At 38.4% G+C, this 19,638-nt stretch overlaps 1 long non-coding RNA gene across 2 annotated transcripts; it reads left to right on the top strand.

Moving 5' to 3' along the window:
* The first annotated feature begins 1,067 nt into the window (after positions 1-1,067).
* Positions 1,068-18,667, top strand: LOC128803509 (uncharacterized). Of its 2 annotated transcripts, none has more exons than XR_008435736.1 (7): positions 1,068-1,120; positions 3,296-3,382; positions 3,524-3,586; positions 4,692-4,887; positions 5,788-5,943; positions 15,721-15,810; positions 18,297-18,667. It is a non-coding gene; the product is annotated as an uncharacterized LOC128803509 (long non-coding RNA). The 2 variants fall into 2 exon arrangements; XR_008435737.1 differs by lacking the exon at positions 1,068-1,120 and adding an exon at positions 1,165-1,230.
* Positions 18,668-19,638: the final 971 nt, after the last annotated feature.

Genomic DNA, 19,638 nt, shown 5'->3' with positions numbered 1-19,638 from the left:
TTTAGTGCTTGAAAAAATGGATTCTGTGCTCAGTGGAGTAGATCAGACAAATACAATTGCTCCAAGTGTGAAACCTCAAAGTGAAATTCTTGCTGTTACTACTTTCCAAAATGCAACTTTTGCACAAAATTAGTTTTGTTAGCTCATTACAAATGAATATTTTTGTTAAAGTGGGTAGGAAGGTCCATGAACTATCAGCATGCTAAGTGTCCTGTAATCATCTGCACTACTGCCCTATTATATGAAATGTTGAGGTGTTGTTTCTGTTCATAGAGTGTTTATTTTTCTGGAGGGAAGCCAGGAATTTCCACTTTCACAAGTACAGTTCACTGCTAAAAATACCATAGTCATTCATGAATTCATTTTTGGGAAAGACATGGTACATTTTAAAAAACTGTAGGAAGGAACAACCCTGACAAATCACAATTTTACCTGCTACACTTAGTTTTTACTTTTCCAGTAATAGTTAATTACATGCCATATTGAAAATCCTCCACTGCGCTGACAAGCAGCTGAGAAATAGCAGGAGTTTATGAAGCAAATACTTGCCCTTACATACCAATTCATGGAACTGGGAAGCTCTCTTATAGACATCAATATAGATGAGGATCGTGTTGTTGCGTTCTTCCCCCCTGTCCCGGGCGGCCTGGGGAGCCCGGCTAGACTCAGTGTAACATCCGGGAGTGTGGGGTTGCCACTGGTTCGGAGGTTCTGGTGTTGAGCCTTTGCGTGGGTTGCCGCGCTGTGTAACTGAGAGGAGGTAAAGAGGTGGAGGAATTACCACCCTGCCCTGCAGTTGGCTGGAGAACTTTTATTGCTGTGTGGTGGCTGCGGTGGAGAGCAGCATGCGTTCGTGGTTCCCATGTGGACAAGACGGCGGCGAGACAAAGGAACGCATGGGGGTTTTATAGGGGGCAGGCAGACACAGGCAGAAGCCCCCCTCACCCAATGGGGACAGGCAACGGGGGAGTGACGTAGACCGTGGCAACCAATGGGAACACGACAGGGGTCTGTACAGGGTTCCGGGATGAATAGGGATACGGGGATGGGGTAACAGTCACAGAACTCTCAGGAACAAACAGGGGGGTGACCAGAAGGCTGGCATGGGGATGCTCCTATGGTAAGTGACCCAGAGCAAACCATCACGGGGGGAACATGGGGGTACACAGAACTGGCTAACTAACATTTATCAGAACCCCTAATCTGAACCAAGCCCGGGATGCAACATAGGTAAAGAAGATAGTGAGAACAAATTTTAGCTGAAGGTGTCTGAGGATTGCTGCTGGAACCATATATTAAATGTGGATACCCAGTATTGGACTAGATAATCACACTGAATTGATAGGTTAGCACAGCTTGCAATGGAAGGAATATGTTTGCTGAAAATTTATGTCAAGGTTGCCTTGGAGCTGCCAGCCTCATACCAACAGAAGATTTCCTTGTCTGTAGAGATTAATTTTGTCACTAACGTCTGGAAACTTACCATTTCTGACTGCTGCTGATCAGCTGCAAACCTATTTGAAACCACTGCCATGTCACCCCTAACACCAGCATTACTAGAAATGCAAGCTTCAATAAGAGGGAGGCAGGAAAGCACCTTATGGTTTGAGGGCATGAAAAGCTTCATATTCTCAAATGACAGCTTTAGAAGCAGCTGTTTAAAAAAGAAAAAAAACAATCCAAAGTTTATTTTTTTTTTTTTCTCTAAGGAAAAGGCCCAAATTTGATATTGTGTTTTTAGCTTTTGGCAAAGTTTGCTCTATTGGGAAGACTTTGCACAACCACAGATCTATCTATGAATGTGAGAGTGCTTGCATTCCTGCTCTTCATGTTGCCAATTTTAGAACATATATGTCCATTAATAATTTAAAAAACATTTTAAATATGGAAGTTCACATTTAGACTTTCAGGTTTATGCTTGATTTCCATCAATACAAAGAGCTATCTTTGTATATCCATCAATACAAGAAGCTATCTTTTTTTCTGCATATTTTTAGTTACATGAGGTTCAGACAAGCTGTGCCTGTCTCAACAGTAGGTCAAAGGCAGCAGCAGATTCCAGCATGTCTTCAAGCCCTCACTGTTGATCTCCTAGTTAAGGACCTTGCTGGAGTGCCCTGTGATTCCCACCTAGTCTATATATTCAGATTTCTTTTACAAATTAAAACACAAAGTGAAGAAGATGGGAAAAAAAGTGGAAATGTTAATTTTCTGCTCTGAGTTTGAGGCTTCAGCAGACCCATCCACTCCAGGAATAATGGAAATCTAAAGTGGAAATACCCCAGGTTTAAATTTCCATATGCCAGGGGGTTTCTGTTTCTGAACATCAGATTCAAAGTCAGTTAAGAAATGTCATCATCTTCTGTATGGGCTCTCTGAAATCTTTACATAGCATGTTACTAGCAGAGAGAGGCCCTGGTGGAACTTCCCTTTGCATTCACACAGTAAGACAGCAAGTGACTAAAAGAACTCCAAGAGAGAACAAAAGGACAAAACCAAAGCAAACTAAAAAAAAAAATGTTGCTTAGCAATGCATGCTGTACCACTCCAGGGGTATGGTCTTTGTCACAGATATTTACATGTTGTGTGTAGAATTTATTGAAAAGCAGAGAAACATTTGTGCAAAGCCAAAAGCATAAATATATGGTGAACTGCATTTTTTTCAGCACTAAAAGATCAAAGTAGAAGAAAAGACACAAGCAAAAAATGCAAGTATACATGCATTTTTAAAAGTTACTAATTTGGAAATTGGTGGGTTTTGTTTCTTTTTTTTTTTTAGATTGTCCTTACTTGTCCTTTCTACTCCTATCCTATTTATGCCATTTGGTTCAATGCACCGAGTGATAGTTCTGTTAGGGTCTATTTTTATATTTGCAACTTTGGGCCCATGAAAGCTTCAGAATGGTAAAAGAAGAAATATTTAACTTTAAAAAATGAGTGCTGGAAGAGGGCTGACGAGAATTTCAGGGTTTAATATTTCTTTTAATGCCTTCATGACTTCAGAATTTTAAGAAACTGAGGAACTGGAAGAATGGAAAAGGTGGAAAAAATTCATCAACATTGCTCATATTATTGAATTTAATTGCAAGGAGCAGGAAAATAAAAATATGTAAACTGAGGACTTTTCAACTTTTACATTAATTACTGTCTCAAAATCTTTTAAGGATTATAGTTGGAAAAAACTGTAGGAAAAAAAATCTATATCAATTGTCTGCATTCTTACAGGTGGTTTTTTGTGGGTTTTTTTTTTGTTTTTGTTTTGTTTTTTTTGTTTTTTTTTTTTTTTTTTTCCTAGAAAGACTTGACTATTTAGACATCTCCTTTTCCCCCATTTATGGTTGGTTCCTTTGCAGCAGACTGCTACAGACCTCATTCCAAACTGGTGAGTGTACTTTTTATACATTTCCTTCTGGTACAGCACATTCAAATGATAAAAAGTCTTATCATGTGCTCACTGAGTACATGAAACCCAGGCATCATGCACACTCGTTTTTCTCATGGATTGATTGGTGCCATGCTTTAGGTTTCAGGTTTCATGGTTTCCTGTAAGGTACATTTCTTAGTGCAGCATCACAGAATGTCCAAGGTATATTTCACAGCTTTTTTAAAATTCGATTTTATTTTAGCCTATTATCAGGTATAACACATAACCTTTTTTATAGCAAACTCTTGCTATGAACATTTTACAGCATAAACTTGCATATGTATGAAAATATATAGAGATGGCAAGGCATAGATGAGGCAGGAGGTAGAGAATATTTTTAACCTCTAACATTCTCAACACTTGGTGCAAAACTCCATTTATTTTATAGTGGAATTTGTACGTGTCTTCCAAGGATTAAAAAAAAAATTGAATTTAAGGCACAGAAAGTGTTGTATTTTGGCTCTAATATTACAAGGCAGAGACACCTTGCTGTTTGTGCCAGTATAGATAACTATGATCTTTTATCACCTTAGAAGGAATCCTTCTGAGGAATAGAAATCCTCAGTACCTTACTGATCTGTTCTTCTTAAACAAGCAAGTCCTCTGCTTCATTGCTGCATAAGTGAATGACATTTTACGATGTGAGAAATGTGAGAGAAATACACATAGGATTACTTGCTTGTCCCCCAATAATCCCTTAAATTCTTTTAGCCTTTCCTACTGCTCACCACCATGTCACAGTGACATGTTAAACAGTCTGAGTTACTTGTTTATTCACAGTTTCCATGAGCAGTGTGTTTTTCTAAAAGGCTGTGCTGGACAGCAAGGTCAAAAGCTGCTACTTTGTTTTCTCCTGGATTTTGCACCCTCTGAAGGGAGACAGAGATGGTGTTATCTCTGAGAGTGAGTTTAGAGGCTTTGCTGGACAACCTTTGGCAAGTGCAGGGTAGAGCAGGCAGGGAGCCTACAGCTGGCGTGCAAATCAGCGAGAAAGCAGAGAGCACAGACACAGAGGTGACAGAAAGGAAACTTTCAGAGACAGTCAGAGGAGTCTGCTGCAATCCACTGTGAAAACTGCAGGATGGAGAACAAGGTCAGAAGGAAGGATGGGCACAGTGGATAGGGGAGAGATTTGTTCTCAAATGGTTTAATCTGTGTTCCCCAGAAATGTTCCTTTTCTATATTGTAATGGTTACCTTGTCCTACCCTGTGACCTAATGAATTATGATTTTTAACACTAAAAGCCTTGTTTTGTCATTTGATGTAGGGAACAATGTTGGCACACCTACCTTATGTCTCTGGCTGACTCAGCGTCACATCACATTAGCTTGCAATTTTCACAATGAGCAGCCTCTTGGACATAGGACAAGAGGAAAAGACTTAGCACACTGCCAGTCTATATCTAGATGAACTGAAATGGAAGAAGACTTACAGTTTCCCAAAACAGGGAAGGGGATATGAAGGTAACATTTCTGAACTGGATGTAGCATAGAGTATTTCTCCTCTAGTGCCAAGTCAGCTGCTGCTGGGAGCTTATTAACCTCTGTGCATGGCCATTGAGGAATGAATTCCTATCAGTTTACAAGGCATAGAAAATGTTATAATGCAGAAGATGGAAAAAGACATGATAGGACAAACTGAGAGCAGTCTGAAGGGCACATCTATTTATTAAGCCTGCTGAACACTGCCTCCTGTAATAAATAACAGGCTGGAGATCTCCAGTTTTTGTAAATAACTTGGTTATTTTTTCTTTCCTCCATTACAGTAAATATACAGCATGTGTTTAAGACTGTGCCTTAGACTTTCTTTCGCTCCCATCCCCTGTTTTTCCATAGTTGTGTGTTCTCTGGTGCAAACAACATTACTAATTACATACTAATAGCCTGATATTGATGTAAATTTTATCCAACCATTCCTAACTGCCTTTGGAAAGTTAGAAATGTGAATAAAAGGGTAAATACACTCATAAAACCAAAAGGGAGTCATTCAATCAGTCAGTCAGTTGTCAATCACAAAAATGAGGCTGATATAGGAAAGAAAAATACTGCTTTTCAGTAACTTTGCCCCTGCCAAAATTAAGTATAACCAGTTAGATAATAACTGTGCTATTCTTCTAAATTGAATATGGATTTTTTTTGTAAATGTTGGAGGAACCCACATGAGAAATAACTGCATAAACTTAGACAAAAGAGACTCAGTTCCCTGGTGATGCATCCTTCTGAAATGTCCACAAATGGCATGAGACAAAATATCTATGCATTTTCTTACTGTGTTTATCTAGTAAAGTGGTCTTCTCTCTTGACTTCATTTTTTCTTCTCTTCCATGTTCCCCTCTTTGCCACTGTTTGGGTGGAGATGTATAGGTTTGTAAAGGATTTTTCAAGGAAACAAGTCTGATGATTACTCAAAGCATGAAGCATTTCTTCCACTTGAGCACAATAAGCTAAGAAAGACTTTTCTACTGCCTGCCAGGGAGCTGAACAGACCTGTGCCATGATTTCAGGGGCTGCAGAGAATAGGTAGGTGCAATTAGCACAGGTTTTTCCCTCCAATGAGTGTGACAAAAAATAAGTTTCTTGTAGCAAAGTTTTGGACCTTGATTTCAAGGGGGAACATAATGTAAAGTCCCAATGGCCCACAGGTTTCCAGGAAGGAAGGTAGGCAGAAAGTCCATAGGTTGACTGGACTGTAAACTGAGCTGATGTGCCTGTGTGTACTTTGGTGACTTGTGTGATCCTATTCATCATAATGTTACTTCTTTTTTTTCATGTGTATTTATCTCAGGCATTTTAAAATTAAAATTATTATAAACTTTTGAGGTTTTCTGTAGTTTAGAAGAACCATTTTTAGGAACTATTTTTGTAATACATTAAAAATAAATCACTTTTCACATGGTGTTGTTGCGTAAAACTGAAGTAAAGCAGTGCCTATTCAGTTGGATAAAAATGAAGACAAAAAGCCAAGAGAATGAAGCTCTTTTCTTCAGTACTAAAAAATAAGATAGCTTGTGTGATTGTTTCTCAGTGTTTTGGAGTAGTCTCTCACCTCTGTCAATTGAGCTGTGGTGATGCTTTCACAGATAACATGAAAACATGTTATCACTGAGTAATTTCTGACCTTATTCAAAGATAGCTCTTTCTTTACTTTGTCCATCAAAAAGCTCTGTGCGCTGTTGTGCAGCACCCTTAGTGCTTGCAGTACTTTGTTGCTGGTAAGCTGAATCTCCAGCACAACAGTAGGTAGCTACTGATCAATAGCGACCGAAGATGACATATTTCCAGAAGATGCTGGCTGTGAGCTTCTGAGCCCTCTGGAGAATGAAGTTTGGCATGACACACACACAGAATCTTAAACAGCCTGTTTTATCCCGATTCTGTAGTCATTACTGATCCATGCATCTCTGAAAGCACTCTTTTTCCACAAAGCCGTGCTTACTTTATGAACGTCAAAATGGCAGTTTTAAAGGTGAATAGGATCCAAGCAGCAATCACATTCTTCTTCACAGAACTCGATGCTTGTTGCCAAAACTATTGTTTCTATCATTAGCTTTATTACCAGTCTAACTTAATTAGCTAAATGACATTATTTAGTGGCAAGTGCTCCAGTACATCTCCTCTAACCATTAGTTAGTTGCATATTTAGTAGATTTTATTCATGTAAATATGCTGGCAAGTGGGCAAAAATGAGATGGACAGAGGACAGAAAAGGAAGCTGAACAGAGTGGCCCTTCCTACACACTTTGACCAATGTGGAAATATTTTTCATAAAGGAAGTTAGGTGGCTCCAGAGGGGTAACTGCATTCTCCTAAGGACAGCACAGCATGCATAGTACCACTTAGCATGAGGCTGCCCAACATACAGTGGTAGACAAGCACTACAGGATTTTATTGTATTTACTGCCAGTGCTGTTCAGTGGCATCCAATGCTTGATAGATATCAAAGGGTGGTTTATATCCTTTGCTACACTACTTTGATGGATATCATCCCATGGCTTTCATTTCCCTTTTTTTTTAATATAACTTGTTATCCTGTGACATCGACTCAGATCAGCTTTATGTAAAAGTGTCTTCAAGTTCCTTCACTGCATATTTTGCTGTTGCTTCCTTATACATAGGTAACTTTCATAGGTATTTCTATCTGGATGTGCTTCAAAAACCAGAGTAATGACCCTGTTATGTTTAACTCAGAAAGAAATCTTACCCTCTTGCTACCATAAGATATGGGTAATTTTTCAAAATCCTGTTAAACATAAATTGTGTGCAGATCATCCCTGGTGTATTTGTAGGGGTGTGACCAGATATATATTTTCCACTGAGTTGTTTGTTTATCTCCTTATCTATAATATGTATAATAAGTTCAGATTGAAAACAGTTTCACATCTGTAGAGGAAATGGAAGAGTAACAGTGAATTTCAGAAAACAGAATGAAAATTTAGAAGTGTAGAACTAAACAGGTCTGGATATGGACCACCTGGAAGTGTCACACAGGCCACAGCCCACTTTCTCGTAGTTGTGTCATGTGCAGAAAAGAGGGGTTTGGAACCCACAACTCAGGCGAATTATTTGAGACATCTGTGGTTTGCGCACTGGTCTTCCTGTGAAAGGACTTGCTATTTCATTGGATCAAACTTTCCCTGGACAATATCCAGTCAAGGCCTCTCACACAACACCCATCCACTGTGCTAAAACAATCAACAGAAGGACTAACAGCATGGGAAACTATAATGCAAGACAGGGACTGAGCAGGAAAGACTGAGAACACTTTTAAAGTTCTTTCAGTGGTACTCTGATGGACTCAGATGTTATTTTAGTAGAAAACCTGGTCAGATGGTCAGATTTTAAATGTTGTATTGTTTTGTCTCCACACTTTGTGCCTCATAAAATGTAGCAGAATTCTTCAGTTTTGCAGCTGTTGTTGTAATTAGCAAACTAAATTACTTTTGCTTTTAAACCCATGAATCACAGCTAACTGCTTAATGCCACTGCCATAAACATGTGCTTTATTGACATCTTAAGCCTTTTCATTGTGTGAACACCTTTTCTTCTCTCATTCTTCTGCTAGTAACAGTTGTTATGAACAGTTTCCAGGTGTTCCCCAGAGACGCGGGCAGGGCTTTCCTAGTTCCCATGGCAACACTAAAAGAAAACTACTAACTCTAGCTAAGTACCAATATTGAAATGCTAATTAGCTAATTGCTCTGTTTGTTTTCTCTAAACTACCTGGCCTCCCACCCCTCCACGCTGCCATTCTGGGACTAACATGCAAATAAAAACCCCTTAGGATCATGGGAGTATTTTTAGGAGATAAAAATGAATATAAATCAAAAACTGAACACAATAGAGGAGTCTAGATAAATGCCCTAGCTGAGGAAGAGGGAAACACATCCCCTGACTGGCTTTTAACCATCGCCATCACCTAAGAAAGAACAGACTATATTAGGCTCTGAGAAGCAGGGAGATAGAGACAGAGAGCCCTGGTGCTGCCACCACGGAAGGAGCGGGGACAGCTGTTGTTCTGGACTTCAGCAACAGACTCTGCACACCACGCCTCCTCATCCTCGGGCCACCGGTGTGCCACAAGGAAGGAGAAAGGACAGCTGCTGCTCGGGACTCCAGTGACCGACTCTGCACGCCGCCTTCCTTTCGGCTGCCTGGGAAAGCTACGACCGCGGGGGCGAGCTCTGCGTCGAGCCCCCTGCTTTTAATAAAGAGCTGAACATTAATAAAGGCATTAGCCCTGTTCATTTCAACAGTCACCTATCCCTACCCAAATAAGTTGCTTATCAAGCAGCTCTCAACCTAGCTGAGATGGCTAGTGATCAGTGGGTTAGTAAGAAACTTTTCTCAAAACTTTGTTCATGTGTTAAGGGCCTAATTTAGCTTTCCTCTTTTCTAAAACTGTGATTGTAGTTGACCCTGAAACTTCACATGTTTTGCTGTGTTCAGAAAATTTTAAAAAATATCAGTGCAGACAATTTATCTCATCTGAGATTCTTTTCCACTACCAGTGCTGAACAGTTATTAAATTTAAAATTAAAAGGAAAACAAACAAACAAACAAACAAACAAACACAGAAAAACAAAAACAAAACCAGAAGAGGAAATCCACTGCATGTCACCTGTGGTGATTGCATTTCATTGGTATCTGAACTCATCCCTTTGCTTATAAAGGAGGTTGGATCCTTTGATATGAATGAAACACAGATAAAAGCTTTTATTGCTAGAAAATAATGTACATATCTGGTGAAACTCAACTGTTTTTTTTCACATTCCAAGAGGGTGAATTTATTCTAATACTTTGAAAGCCATTATATTAACTTGAGAAGGATTTGAAATAAAATGCTTTAGTATTTACATATACTGTGCATTGCTCACTGATAAAGAGGAAACATATTCTGCAGCGCTATGACATTTCATCTACCTCTCCATATGGATGTGAGGCTATCAGGAATGGATACCTTGAATCTGCATCTCTATGTGCCTAACTATAATTACATTATAGTAATGTGTTGAAATTCAGATGCTGTGCTGGATATAAATGCAGTACAATTTTTTCTGGTCATCGGGGAGATTGATAAGAATCCAGAGAAGAATTTATGTACTGCAATACCTAATTTCTGAGAGTTCTGCAGACAAACTATTTTCTCCTTTTTTCAATGCATTGGTAAAGGGAGGTGTCCCAGAAACTTGCAAGCCAGTCAGAGAGTCACTTGAAATAGTAAAGCTCTTTGAAAATACTGAGGGTAGAGAAAGGTATTAAACCCTTACTCAATAAGACATACTTATTTCTCTGACACCAGAATTCTTTTATGTAAGAGCCTGAGACACCACTTTTACACACTGCTAAGCAAAACCTGACAAATAAAAACTGAACAATAAGAAAGTCTACAGAAAAGTCCCAGCCACTCTCAATACAGTAATAGAGTATTCATCTCAAAGGATGCCAAGGTTAGAGGTGAGGATTCAGTTCTCACAGTCTCTGTCCTAGGAGACTACTAAGATACTGGATAAAAGTGTTTTGTGTGATGCTGTTCAAACACATAGGATAGTTGGCCACACTGGAAGTCACTGATGAGACCAGACATTTAACAGCCTTACCAGGGTATAAGCACAAAGCAGTACAGTAGGATGAGAACTTTTATGGAGATTGTTGGACAGGGAATAAAGGTAGCCTATGGATATAGGTGACAGTCCAGCAAAAGGTTTCTGAGTAACACAGTAAAGCCACAGTGTTGGTGCTTGGTTTGCAAGTCCTTTTGCAGATGTATCCTGATATGGCAATGACACAGTCACAGCACTTCCCACACCAAAATATGTTTAGAGCAGATCTCTAGCATAGAGTCTAAATTTGTTGTGAATCCTCAGCATTGTAGGCGGCATTTTTTCTTAAAGTTTCCAGATTCCACAAACATCCAGTGTAAGCTGTGGTCCTGTTAATGTTGCATATCAGGGTATGAAAAAACCTTTCTTTCTAAAAAGATGGAAAGTTGCTTGTCACAACTCTAAGTAGCTCTCTGTGATCGAAGCAGCACTAAAAAGAACATTTTCTCTTTCTACCTGGATTATCTGTGTTTCAGCAGACTAAAGAAGAAATATAAACAATATAAGAGACTCTCAGAAGTCCATGTAGCTTGTTCAAAGATCACGAAGAAATATGTAGCAATATTTAGGAAACGGCTAATACCTTCTGGAACAAAGCTTTCCCTTTCACTAAAAGGCATTTCTGTTTTCCTATTGGATTCCATGAGATGCCAGAAACATCAATTAAAAATATAGAAATATCCCAGAATAACAGTAAGGCTTATCTAAGGCTTCTTAGATCCATCTGTCTTCTCAAAGAAGTTTCGTTTCTTTCTTCACTTGAGAAATTCCAGGATGAGCAACAACAACAAATGATAACAAGAATGAAACAAATACCTAGCAAAATATGAACAAGAAAGGATTGCAATGCCTCTGCACAGCCAAGTATTTAGATTAATTTTTGATATTCTGGAATTTGTGAAATAAAGAATTATTGCTGTTGTAACTTTCAAAAGAATTTCTAAATGCCTAAAAAAAAACTTAAATGGGGATTTCATTAAAGAATAAAACTGTTGAAATGTTCAATCTGGACAAATTGTCCCAGCTCATTCCTTTAGTGATTGAGCTATATTTAGAGGAAACATCAGAACTGAAGGTGTCATGGAATCTACATTTATGCAGATATTCTATTTACTGCTACTCAAATATTCAGAAATCTAAATAACAAGGAACTATAGGAAACTATGTACCAAATTTGTACATCATAAAATGGTGGTGTTGAGCTCAGTGAAACTTTTAGGCGTAAAAAGTGTCAGAATTTAATTCCATACTTTGTTTTCAGATATCACCAGCAGGGAAATGGATTTATTTTTTAATTCTTGGAGGATCTGTCTAGCCATTAGACAGAACAACTAAATGGATCAACAAGAAGCTGCAAATGGGATTTTTCTGTAGCTTTGGTGTTACTGAAAATGGGATATAATTGCCAAAACTATTGCTTGTGTTGTAGAACAAATTCTCTCCTGATGTAAAATGATACAATTCCATTGACTGCAATGACGTTACACCCAATTTATGTCAGAAAAATATGTAGCTCTTTATCCATTTATCTATAAGCTGGTTGCTGTGACTTAATTTCAAATGAATTATGTTACTGTTCTTGGTCTGTGCCCTTGCAGTGCTTTATTACATAGAAGGCTAGTTCAGCAGAAATAAATAAATATGTGATTTGCAGTCTCAGCAAATGTCCTAGCCAGGAACAATGGCCTCTCTGCAGTGTTCCAGACTAATTGCCCCCAATTTTCTACTCTAACCTTCATATGCTATACTATTCTCCTCATTCTTTTTCCACCCTATCCTCATGTTCAGATTTTGTCCAGTGTCAGCAAGACTTTAACCATCCGTCCTTATGTATTCAAATTCCTTTAGAGTATAGCTTCATCTACAGTGATCATAAGAAACATGTGTTACATTTAAGAAAGTGCATTACTTAAGAAAAGGATATGTTTTAAATCTTTCCTTCTTAAGCTCTTGCCTGGATTTCCGTGTTTCATAGTGTACCCTAACATTTATGGTAACAAATGCTGTCATTATAATTGTGTCTTATGCTCACTAGTATATCATCATCCAATGTTTTTCTAATTTCACAGTCAAAACCTGCCATCAAATATCATAAGCAGTTTAACTGATATTAATACAAGTAGGAAGATTTTTGAGCTTATTTTAAGGCTGATTGGCAGCAACTTTCTGTCCAAAAACTTAATGCAGTAGCACTAAGTTAATGATAAGCATTAATAAATCATGCTTGAGGTCATTTCTTAGGTACTAAGGACCTTTTGATGATTAGCGAGCATGTCTGAAAATTGTTCTGGTCACCTACTTAACAGTCTGTAGTTTTGGAAGGCATTAATCCAGAACATTGACTTCATTTTACCATTAAGTCTTATAGATTATAAGAAGTTGTTTGTGAGGCCTATTGGATTCAGTGGTGTACAGGAAGGATGTAATTAAAGAAACTGTAAGTAGTTATTATCAGTTAGAAATAAGTAGTTAGTTCCCAGCTACTTATTTTGGGAAGCACCTGCTGAATTTAACAGGATTGGTTTCCATAGTCCAGCTGCATTTCTGCTGAACAGTTCAGATAGGTGTGGAGCCATAGTCTGTGATCTTTGTGTGCTTATTTGCTATGAGAGACCATGGACCATTTTGTTGAATATAATATGTAGGTAAAAAGTAAAATAAATGTCCACAAAACCCATGATATCTGTGAAGTGGAACTGTGTTGTTGCTGAAATCTTTTATTAAGTCTCGTGTTAGAAAAAAAGCACGTTTTATATGCACATGCAGATTTTAGGTAAATATTCCTAATGGGACTTGCCTTTATCTGCTCTATGTTTAAAGCCAAATTCGGAGTTATCTACTGCTGATGTGTTTTCCAAATATGCCCTTTATCCTTCTTTCCCTTCATGTTTCCCCATCTTGCTCTGTTCGGTTCCTGAGCCAGTCTGGACTAGGGGAATTCTGTTCTCAGTTCCTACCTTTTGGATCATAATTCCGCCTTCTTTACTGCACCATTAAAATGACTATAATGTAGTCATTGCCTTGTGGCTTATCTGACCTGGTGTTCTCCTTCTTGTGTCCCTTGTGGACACTTAAAAAAGAACCATTATGAAATAAGATTATCACTATGGAAAAATTTACTCCTACTCTCCTTTAGTTAGAATTGATATAACTTTTGATAAACTCAAGAGGAACAAAATAGGATCTTGCATCATCTTTTTAATATTGTATGCAGTTCCTGTGTCTCTGGGGTGATCCCAAACACAGAAGCATAGTATAATGTTGTATTTCCTTTAGTTTTTGTGTTCAAGGGCTTGATAAGTCTTATCCTTCTGTCCTTTGTCAGTGAATCAGGCCATATACTATGGGTAACCTTTTGTAGGCATATCTGGGTTCACCAGAGCTGAAAAAAAATTCTTAGATTTCTTTTCTGGGAGGGGAAATTTTGTACATGTTTTTTTCTCTCTAATACAGTTAAAAAAAAAAAAAGATGATTCTATGATGTTTCTGATAAATTCTGAAGAGTATTATGTTTCCTTCAGAGAAACATATTTGTAACATCAAAAAACCCTATTTTTTCATAGTTGTTGATACTGCATTTATATAATTGTTCTAAATGTAGTCAAATGTATTTTAAAATGAAATTATACTGAAGTTTTAGACAAAATATCCCCTGATACTACTCTCATACTTCAATTGATGTGACTCACACATCAAACATCTGTCTTTGCCCTAATGCTCTCCCTCTCCCTAGTGCTTACTAATGCATGTGTCCTCTCTTTCCTGCCTGTGCCCCACACCTGACTGTAGCAAACCCTGTCTCTTTTCAGTAAAACACTAGATATGCTATTTGTGTTGTACAAATAAGTCAGTGTAATAACCAGAATGAGTGAGGGATGAGAATACCTGTAGTGCAATAACCTGTGTAAAAAACAGAGTCCCAGTACACCCAGAACCATTTGAAAGACTAACATTAAACAATTTTTGTAATGTTGCTACTGACTTCAGGACAGCTATTCTATATGTTTGCTCTACAGGAAATCATGCACATGAAAATGCTAACTTATAGAATCATAGAATCACAGAACAGTTTGGGCTGGAAAGGTCCTTTAAAGGCCATTTAGTCCAATCCCCCTACAATGAGTCTGGACATCTTCAAATAGATCAGGTTGACCAGACTCCCATCCAACATGACCTTATGCAATATTCATCTGAAGAATGTGCAGAATCTTCCTTTTCCCCCGCCCCATACATTATTCTTTATTATAGATTTAAATATCACTATATTAAAATTTTATTTTTGCTATTATGGTAAAAAACAGTTTAAAAATGCTTTTATTTCATTGGACTTTTTTATGAAGGTGTGATATTTATACTTTAAGCTAGTATCACTAAAATAACCCAACCACTTCATGCAAATTTAGTACCACGACAAATTTAGTAACTTAGATCTATGGAAATTCTGGATGGAATAAAATAAATTTCTCTACTTTACAAGAAATACCCTGAAATTGAACAATTTCAATTACAAGTTTTAAATATTTATTTCATTGATACAGGAGAGTTATTGTAAATTAATTGGGCAAGAAAGTGTTATTCCCCTTATATTCCAGTCAGTTTCTTCCAAACTTACCATTTCTGTCCACCCAGCCCTGATGAGCTTTCAAACATACACACACTGTAGGTCAAGTTCTGTATTTGGCTTTAAGCCTGGGACTCTCTTGACAGCCTCCTGCATAGAAGGAAAGTATTGACCTTAATCTTTTCTGTAGGTATGACACCAGTATCAAGAGGGTTAATTTGCTAGTCTAAAAGTGCATGTGAACTTAGCCTGTCAAGTTTTTTTTTTTAAGTCTGAACTCCTATACATATTCTTAACATTAAGTATGAAATATGTGGCTGCCTTGGAACAGATACTTCATTTCTGTATTCGATCAGAAAGTCCTTTTTGTTTACAGTTTTCCTAAGTTTTCTTGAGTGGCCAATTATACTGAAGATATATTGAGCCTAGTACATGTTGAAAAATCCACCAAATTCTGTGCTGTTGCTCTATTTTCAACACAGTTTAATTTGGCCCCTTGGCTCATGCATTCTTACAGGCTTTCTGTACAAAGTAGACTAACTCTTTTCCTCGTAGTGTAATATTTATCTGCCCTAGTTTTGGAATTTTTAAAAGAGAAAAAAAATGTCTCTAACCTGCCCTATTCTCTCTTTACAGTCAATGAAGCAAAATAGATACCTCAAGGGAATGATTCTTCTCACCCTAAGATTGGTATCTAGGATACGTCAGATGGATTGCTCTTCGGAGGTGCCAATTTCTTTCTAGTTACTATCAAGGGAACTTAGGGTGACTGGCTCAGTCTTACGTCTGTAATTTTTAGATGTCTGAAGTTATGTGACGTAAACTGTTCTTTCTTATGATAACATTGTCTGAGGATGTGAATAATTAATTATCTTCAGAAATATTATCTTGAAGACAATAGTGTTTTGACTGCGACACAAAATGTTGAAGATAATTCAGTGTATATATATTTGAAAGTTTTGTGCTGCTCTGGCAGAATCTTGGGAGATTTGATGAAATAAGCAGAGTGAGCACTGGTGCATTACCTGTACTTCTAGACACATGTAACCAGGATTTTATACAGAAAAGTAAATACTTAAATTGTATTAATAGAATTAACCACATTTAATGTCAGAAATCTACAGTGGAGACATCTATATGTGTTCTAGCCTTTTTAGGCTCCTTTTCTAATCAAGAGTTAGAAATAAGACCTTTCAAGGTACTATACTTCTGACTTTTTTAGATGCTCACTTTAAAATGAGTTGAACAATGGTTCAAAAGTTTCTGGTTTTCTCCACTGATTTTAAAGCAAGACTGGTAAGTGGGATGAATTCAAGTGCAGATATCAAACTTATTTCTCTGCTATTCATGGATGGATCACAAGAAGAAAATAATTTCAAACAACTCCAAGGGGCCAAAAAGCTGTGCTGTGAAATTTCAAAACTGTTTAGTGGCCCTCAGCTTTTTAGTGTTGCATAATGCTAATTGTTGCTGTGACACTGTACAAATATTTATGGCTCAAATGTGACACTGATTGATAATAAAGTCCACCTCAGCTGTGTAAAGACAATTATTCCATACATAGTTACCTGTTACATATTTTTTTAGAAAAGAACTCTAGAACTAATTTACAATGATGGTAGAAAATTAATGAGATGATGAGATTATTTTATTAATATCTCAAGATTTTGAATATAGACACACATTATCATAAATACTTCTATTTATAACATGATTTTTGCATTTTTTGCATCTTGGAGACTGGAAATGTTTTCTCTATGAAAGCTTTTTCCTTTTTCAGTGCTATAGTATGAGTTGTTGTTATATTTCTTCCTCCTAAATTTGAGGAATATATTGCTTTTATTGTTTTGAGAACCTTCATCAGCTTGAAATGGATGAGAACATTGGCACTGTATTGTTTTTTGTTCTTTATTTGAAGTTCATATAGATATATAAATATACTTAGGAATAAAATATTTTCCTTTTTTATCTCTTGCAAAAATATTGCTATGTAATCCTTTAAGTAATTTTAGTTTCTGTTTCCAGATATCGTTCCTTTTACTTTTATATACTGTTCCCACAACCAATTGCCCAGTCTCTTCAAGTCAGCTTATAGTCTTCTCCCTCACAATGTCTTTATTTCTATTTTTTAAGTCATCAACAATTTTAATCATGTCTGTATTTATATGTGTGCTAAAAAATCTCTGTCAAGACAATAAACAGTAAATAAAGCAGTGACTTTATTTATTCTTTTTACAGTGGGACTTGTATATATTTTTTGTGTTTTAGTATTAATTTATGAATAGGATATTATTTTGTTTTGAGGAGTGCAAAGCAACCTTGCATTTCATAGTCTACAAATTACTGCATCTAGGCTCCAGCGATACAATGAATAACAATAATGTGACAGTAAGAGAGAATATGGTCTAGGGTCACTTGTGAGGTCCAGTGTCAACCACTAAATGAAAGTGATTGATAATCTGTTAAACAGGGTGATGACATATGAGAGCCCAATGTTTCTCCACTTTACTAATTTTTAGGAAAAAAAGATGCCAAGAGACAAGAAAAGATTTTCCACAATACAAAACTATGTGGAGAGGATTATACAAACCACTGAGTGATTCTTATTTTAAACCCTCTTTGTTATTTACATCACTCCACTGAAGCCTTAAAGACAAGTTACAAAAATTACATGACCAGCAATCTGTGGAAAATGCAATCAAATATTTTCTTATTTTTGCTTGGAAGAACATTAGGCCACCAGGTAGAATGAAACATTCTGAATGAATGAAACAAAAGCTGCCATCATATGTGGATATGTATCCCTAAAGCACACAGTTCATCACTTGTTTACTCTAGTTTGATGCCTTAAATTAGAGTTGAAAAATGTCATATGTGGGCACACATGTGCAGGAGAAGTGGCCCTAGGGAATGAGGTGAGCAGCACTCACCTCTGCTACACCGTGACTTGGGCTGGTGACATAGACACCTCATACACCTCACAGCGTTTCTGAAGTGCACACAGAGCATGGACCTTCTCTGGAGAGTAGCAACTGTGGGCATTTCCACTGAAATGCAGGGCCAGAGGAAAGGTGTCCCTTTTCTCTTCACTCAGCCAAGCAGCTTCCAGTTCAGACACTTCGCAATTTAGGTAGGAAATGAGAAACTTATTGTCAGTCTTTTTCCCTGATTAGTAGTCATACCTGTGCCTTTCTCCTGCTCCAATTTTCTAGTGAGGGAAGAGCCCCATCCATCCCCATGGATGTTTCCTGCTATTGCACCCTAACCAAGATACAGAAAGGTGTGGGATTCCAGGAACCCAATGGAGGCCATTTACAAAGCTGGACTCTGTGATGAATGAATGGTCACTGATAAGAAGAGATCAGCTTTCAAATCCTTATGCCTTGAGTTGTTTATGCATTTCACACTGCGTGGTGATTAGAAAATCAGAAGCAGGCTGGTGAGGACTAGAATCTGATTTCCTCCACACCCAAGCAGAGGACCCTCAGAACTTGAATGTCAAGTGATCTTTCTCTCCTGTTCTCATTTGCCACAAGTCTTGCATTCCTTTTCATATACTCAAACAGCTACACATGAAAACCAAATTTTGCACTCAAGCAGACTAAAATGTATCTGAATTTCTTCCAGGTGAGTTTCAAACGCAGCACAGATCCCTTCCTGGGCAAGTGCATGTAGCTACTAGGGTAGTGTATATAGTCAGAGACCATCACTGACATCTACTCTTTAACAAATACAAGCCTGCTCAGCTAAGCCTCCAAACTGTTAGGAATGGACCTAACCTGTGATTCCAGAATGATAGATGTTTCTTCTCTCTGAGAAGCGACTTCTGCATACAGAAGTATGTGTGAAGTGTTACCTACTGACTAGCTTTATGCAGCTCCTTTATGATTACAAAATACCTTTGTAGATCATCTTTCTCAGGCTGTATTTAGTCATTTCAGAACACTCTTACAGCATTCTGGTGTTTCTCCTGGGTCCGAAGCAGCCACCGCACCCAGCGGGGCACCGCGGCTCCTCTGGTCCCGGTCCCGCCACTGCTCCCGGGCTCCATGGCTCCAGGAAGGTGGGTCAGCCACTTCTACCACCGCCGCGCGCGAGGGATCTCGATAAATGGATGAAGGAAGGACCAAATTCCTCATGGCAGGAGCTGAGAGCATTTTATTGATGTGCTCTCAATCCCTGTGTTGAGAAATATGGCCACCCACGTCCTGCCACGTGGGAGTTTTATGGAGGGTGGAGTGGGGGCTGTCACGTGGTCTGGGGAAGCCAATAGGGATGCAGTAGGGGACGGCACCGGGACTGGGGCGGTTCTGGGGCGGTCCTGGGGCGTGGCATGGCCCGGGGGAACCAATAGGGGCACGGCAGGGGTGGTGCCGGGGCCCCGGGGCAGTCCCGGGGCTGTGGGGGTGTGGTGTGGAAGGCAGGAGCCAATGGGGAGGCAGCAGGGGCGGTGCCTGGGGTCTGGGGCGGCCCCGGCCATGGGGGAGGGGTAACAGCAGGAAAGCACCCACAGGAAGAGATGGGGGGGATGGGAGCCGGGCCCGCATGGTAAAG

The sequence above is a fragment of the Vidua macroura genome, chromosome 2 (genome assembly GCF_024509145.1).
Source record: "Vidua macroura isolate BioBank_ID:100142 chromosome 2, ASM2450914v1, whole genome shotgun sequence".
Classification (NCBI taxonomy): Eukaryota; Metazoa; Chordata; class Aves; order Passeriformes; family Viduidae; genus Vidua; species Vidua macroura.
The sequence above is the reverse complement of the archived record's forward strand: the minus strand, read 5'-3'. Positions and strand labels throughout refer to the sequence as shown.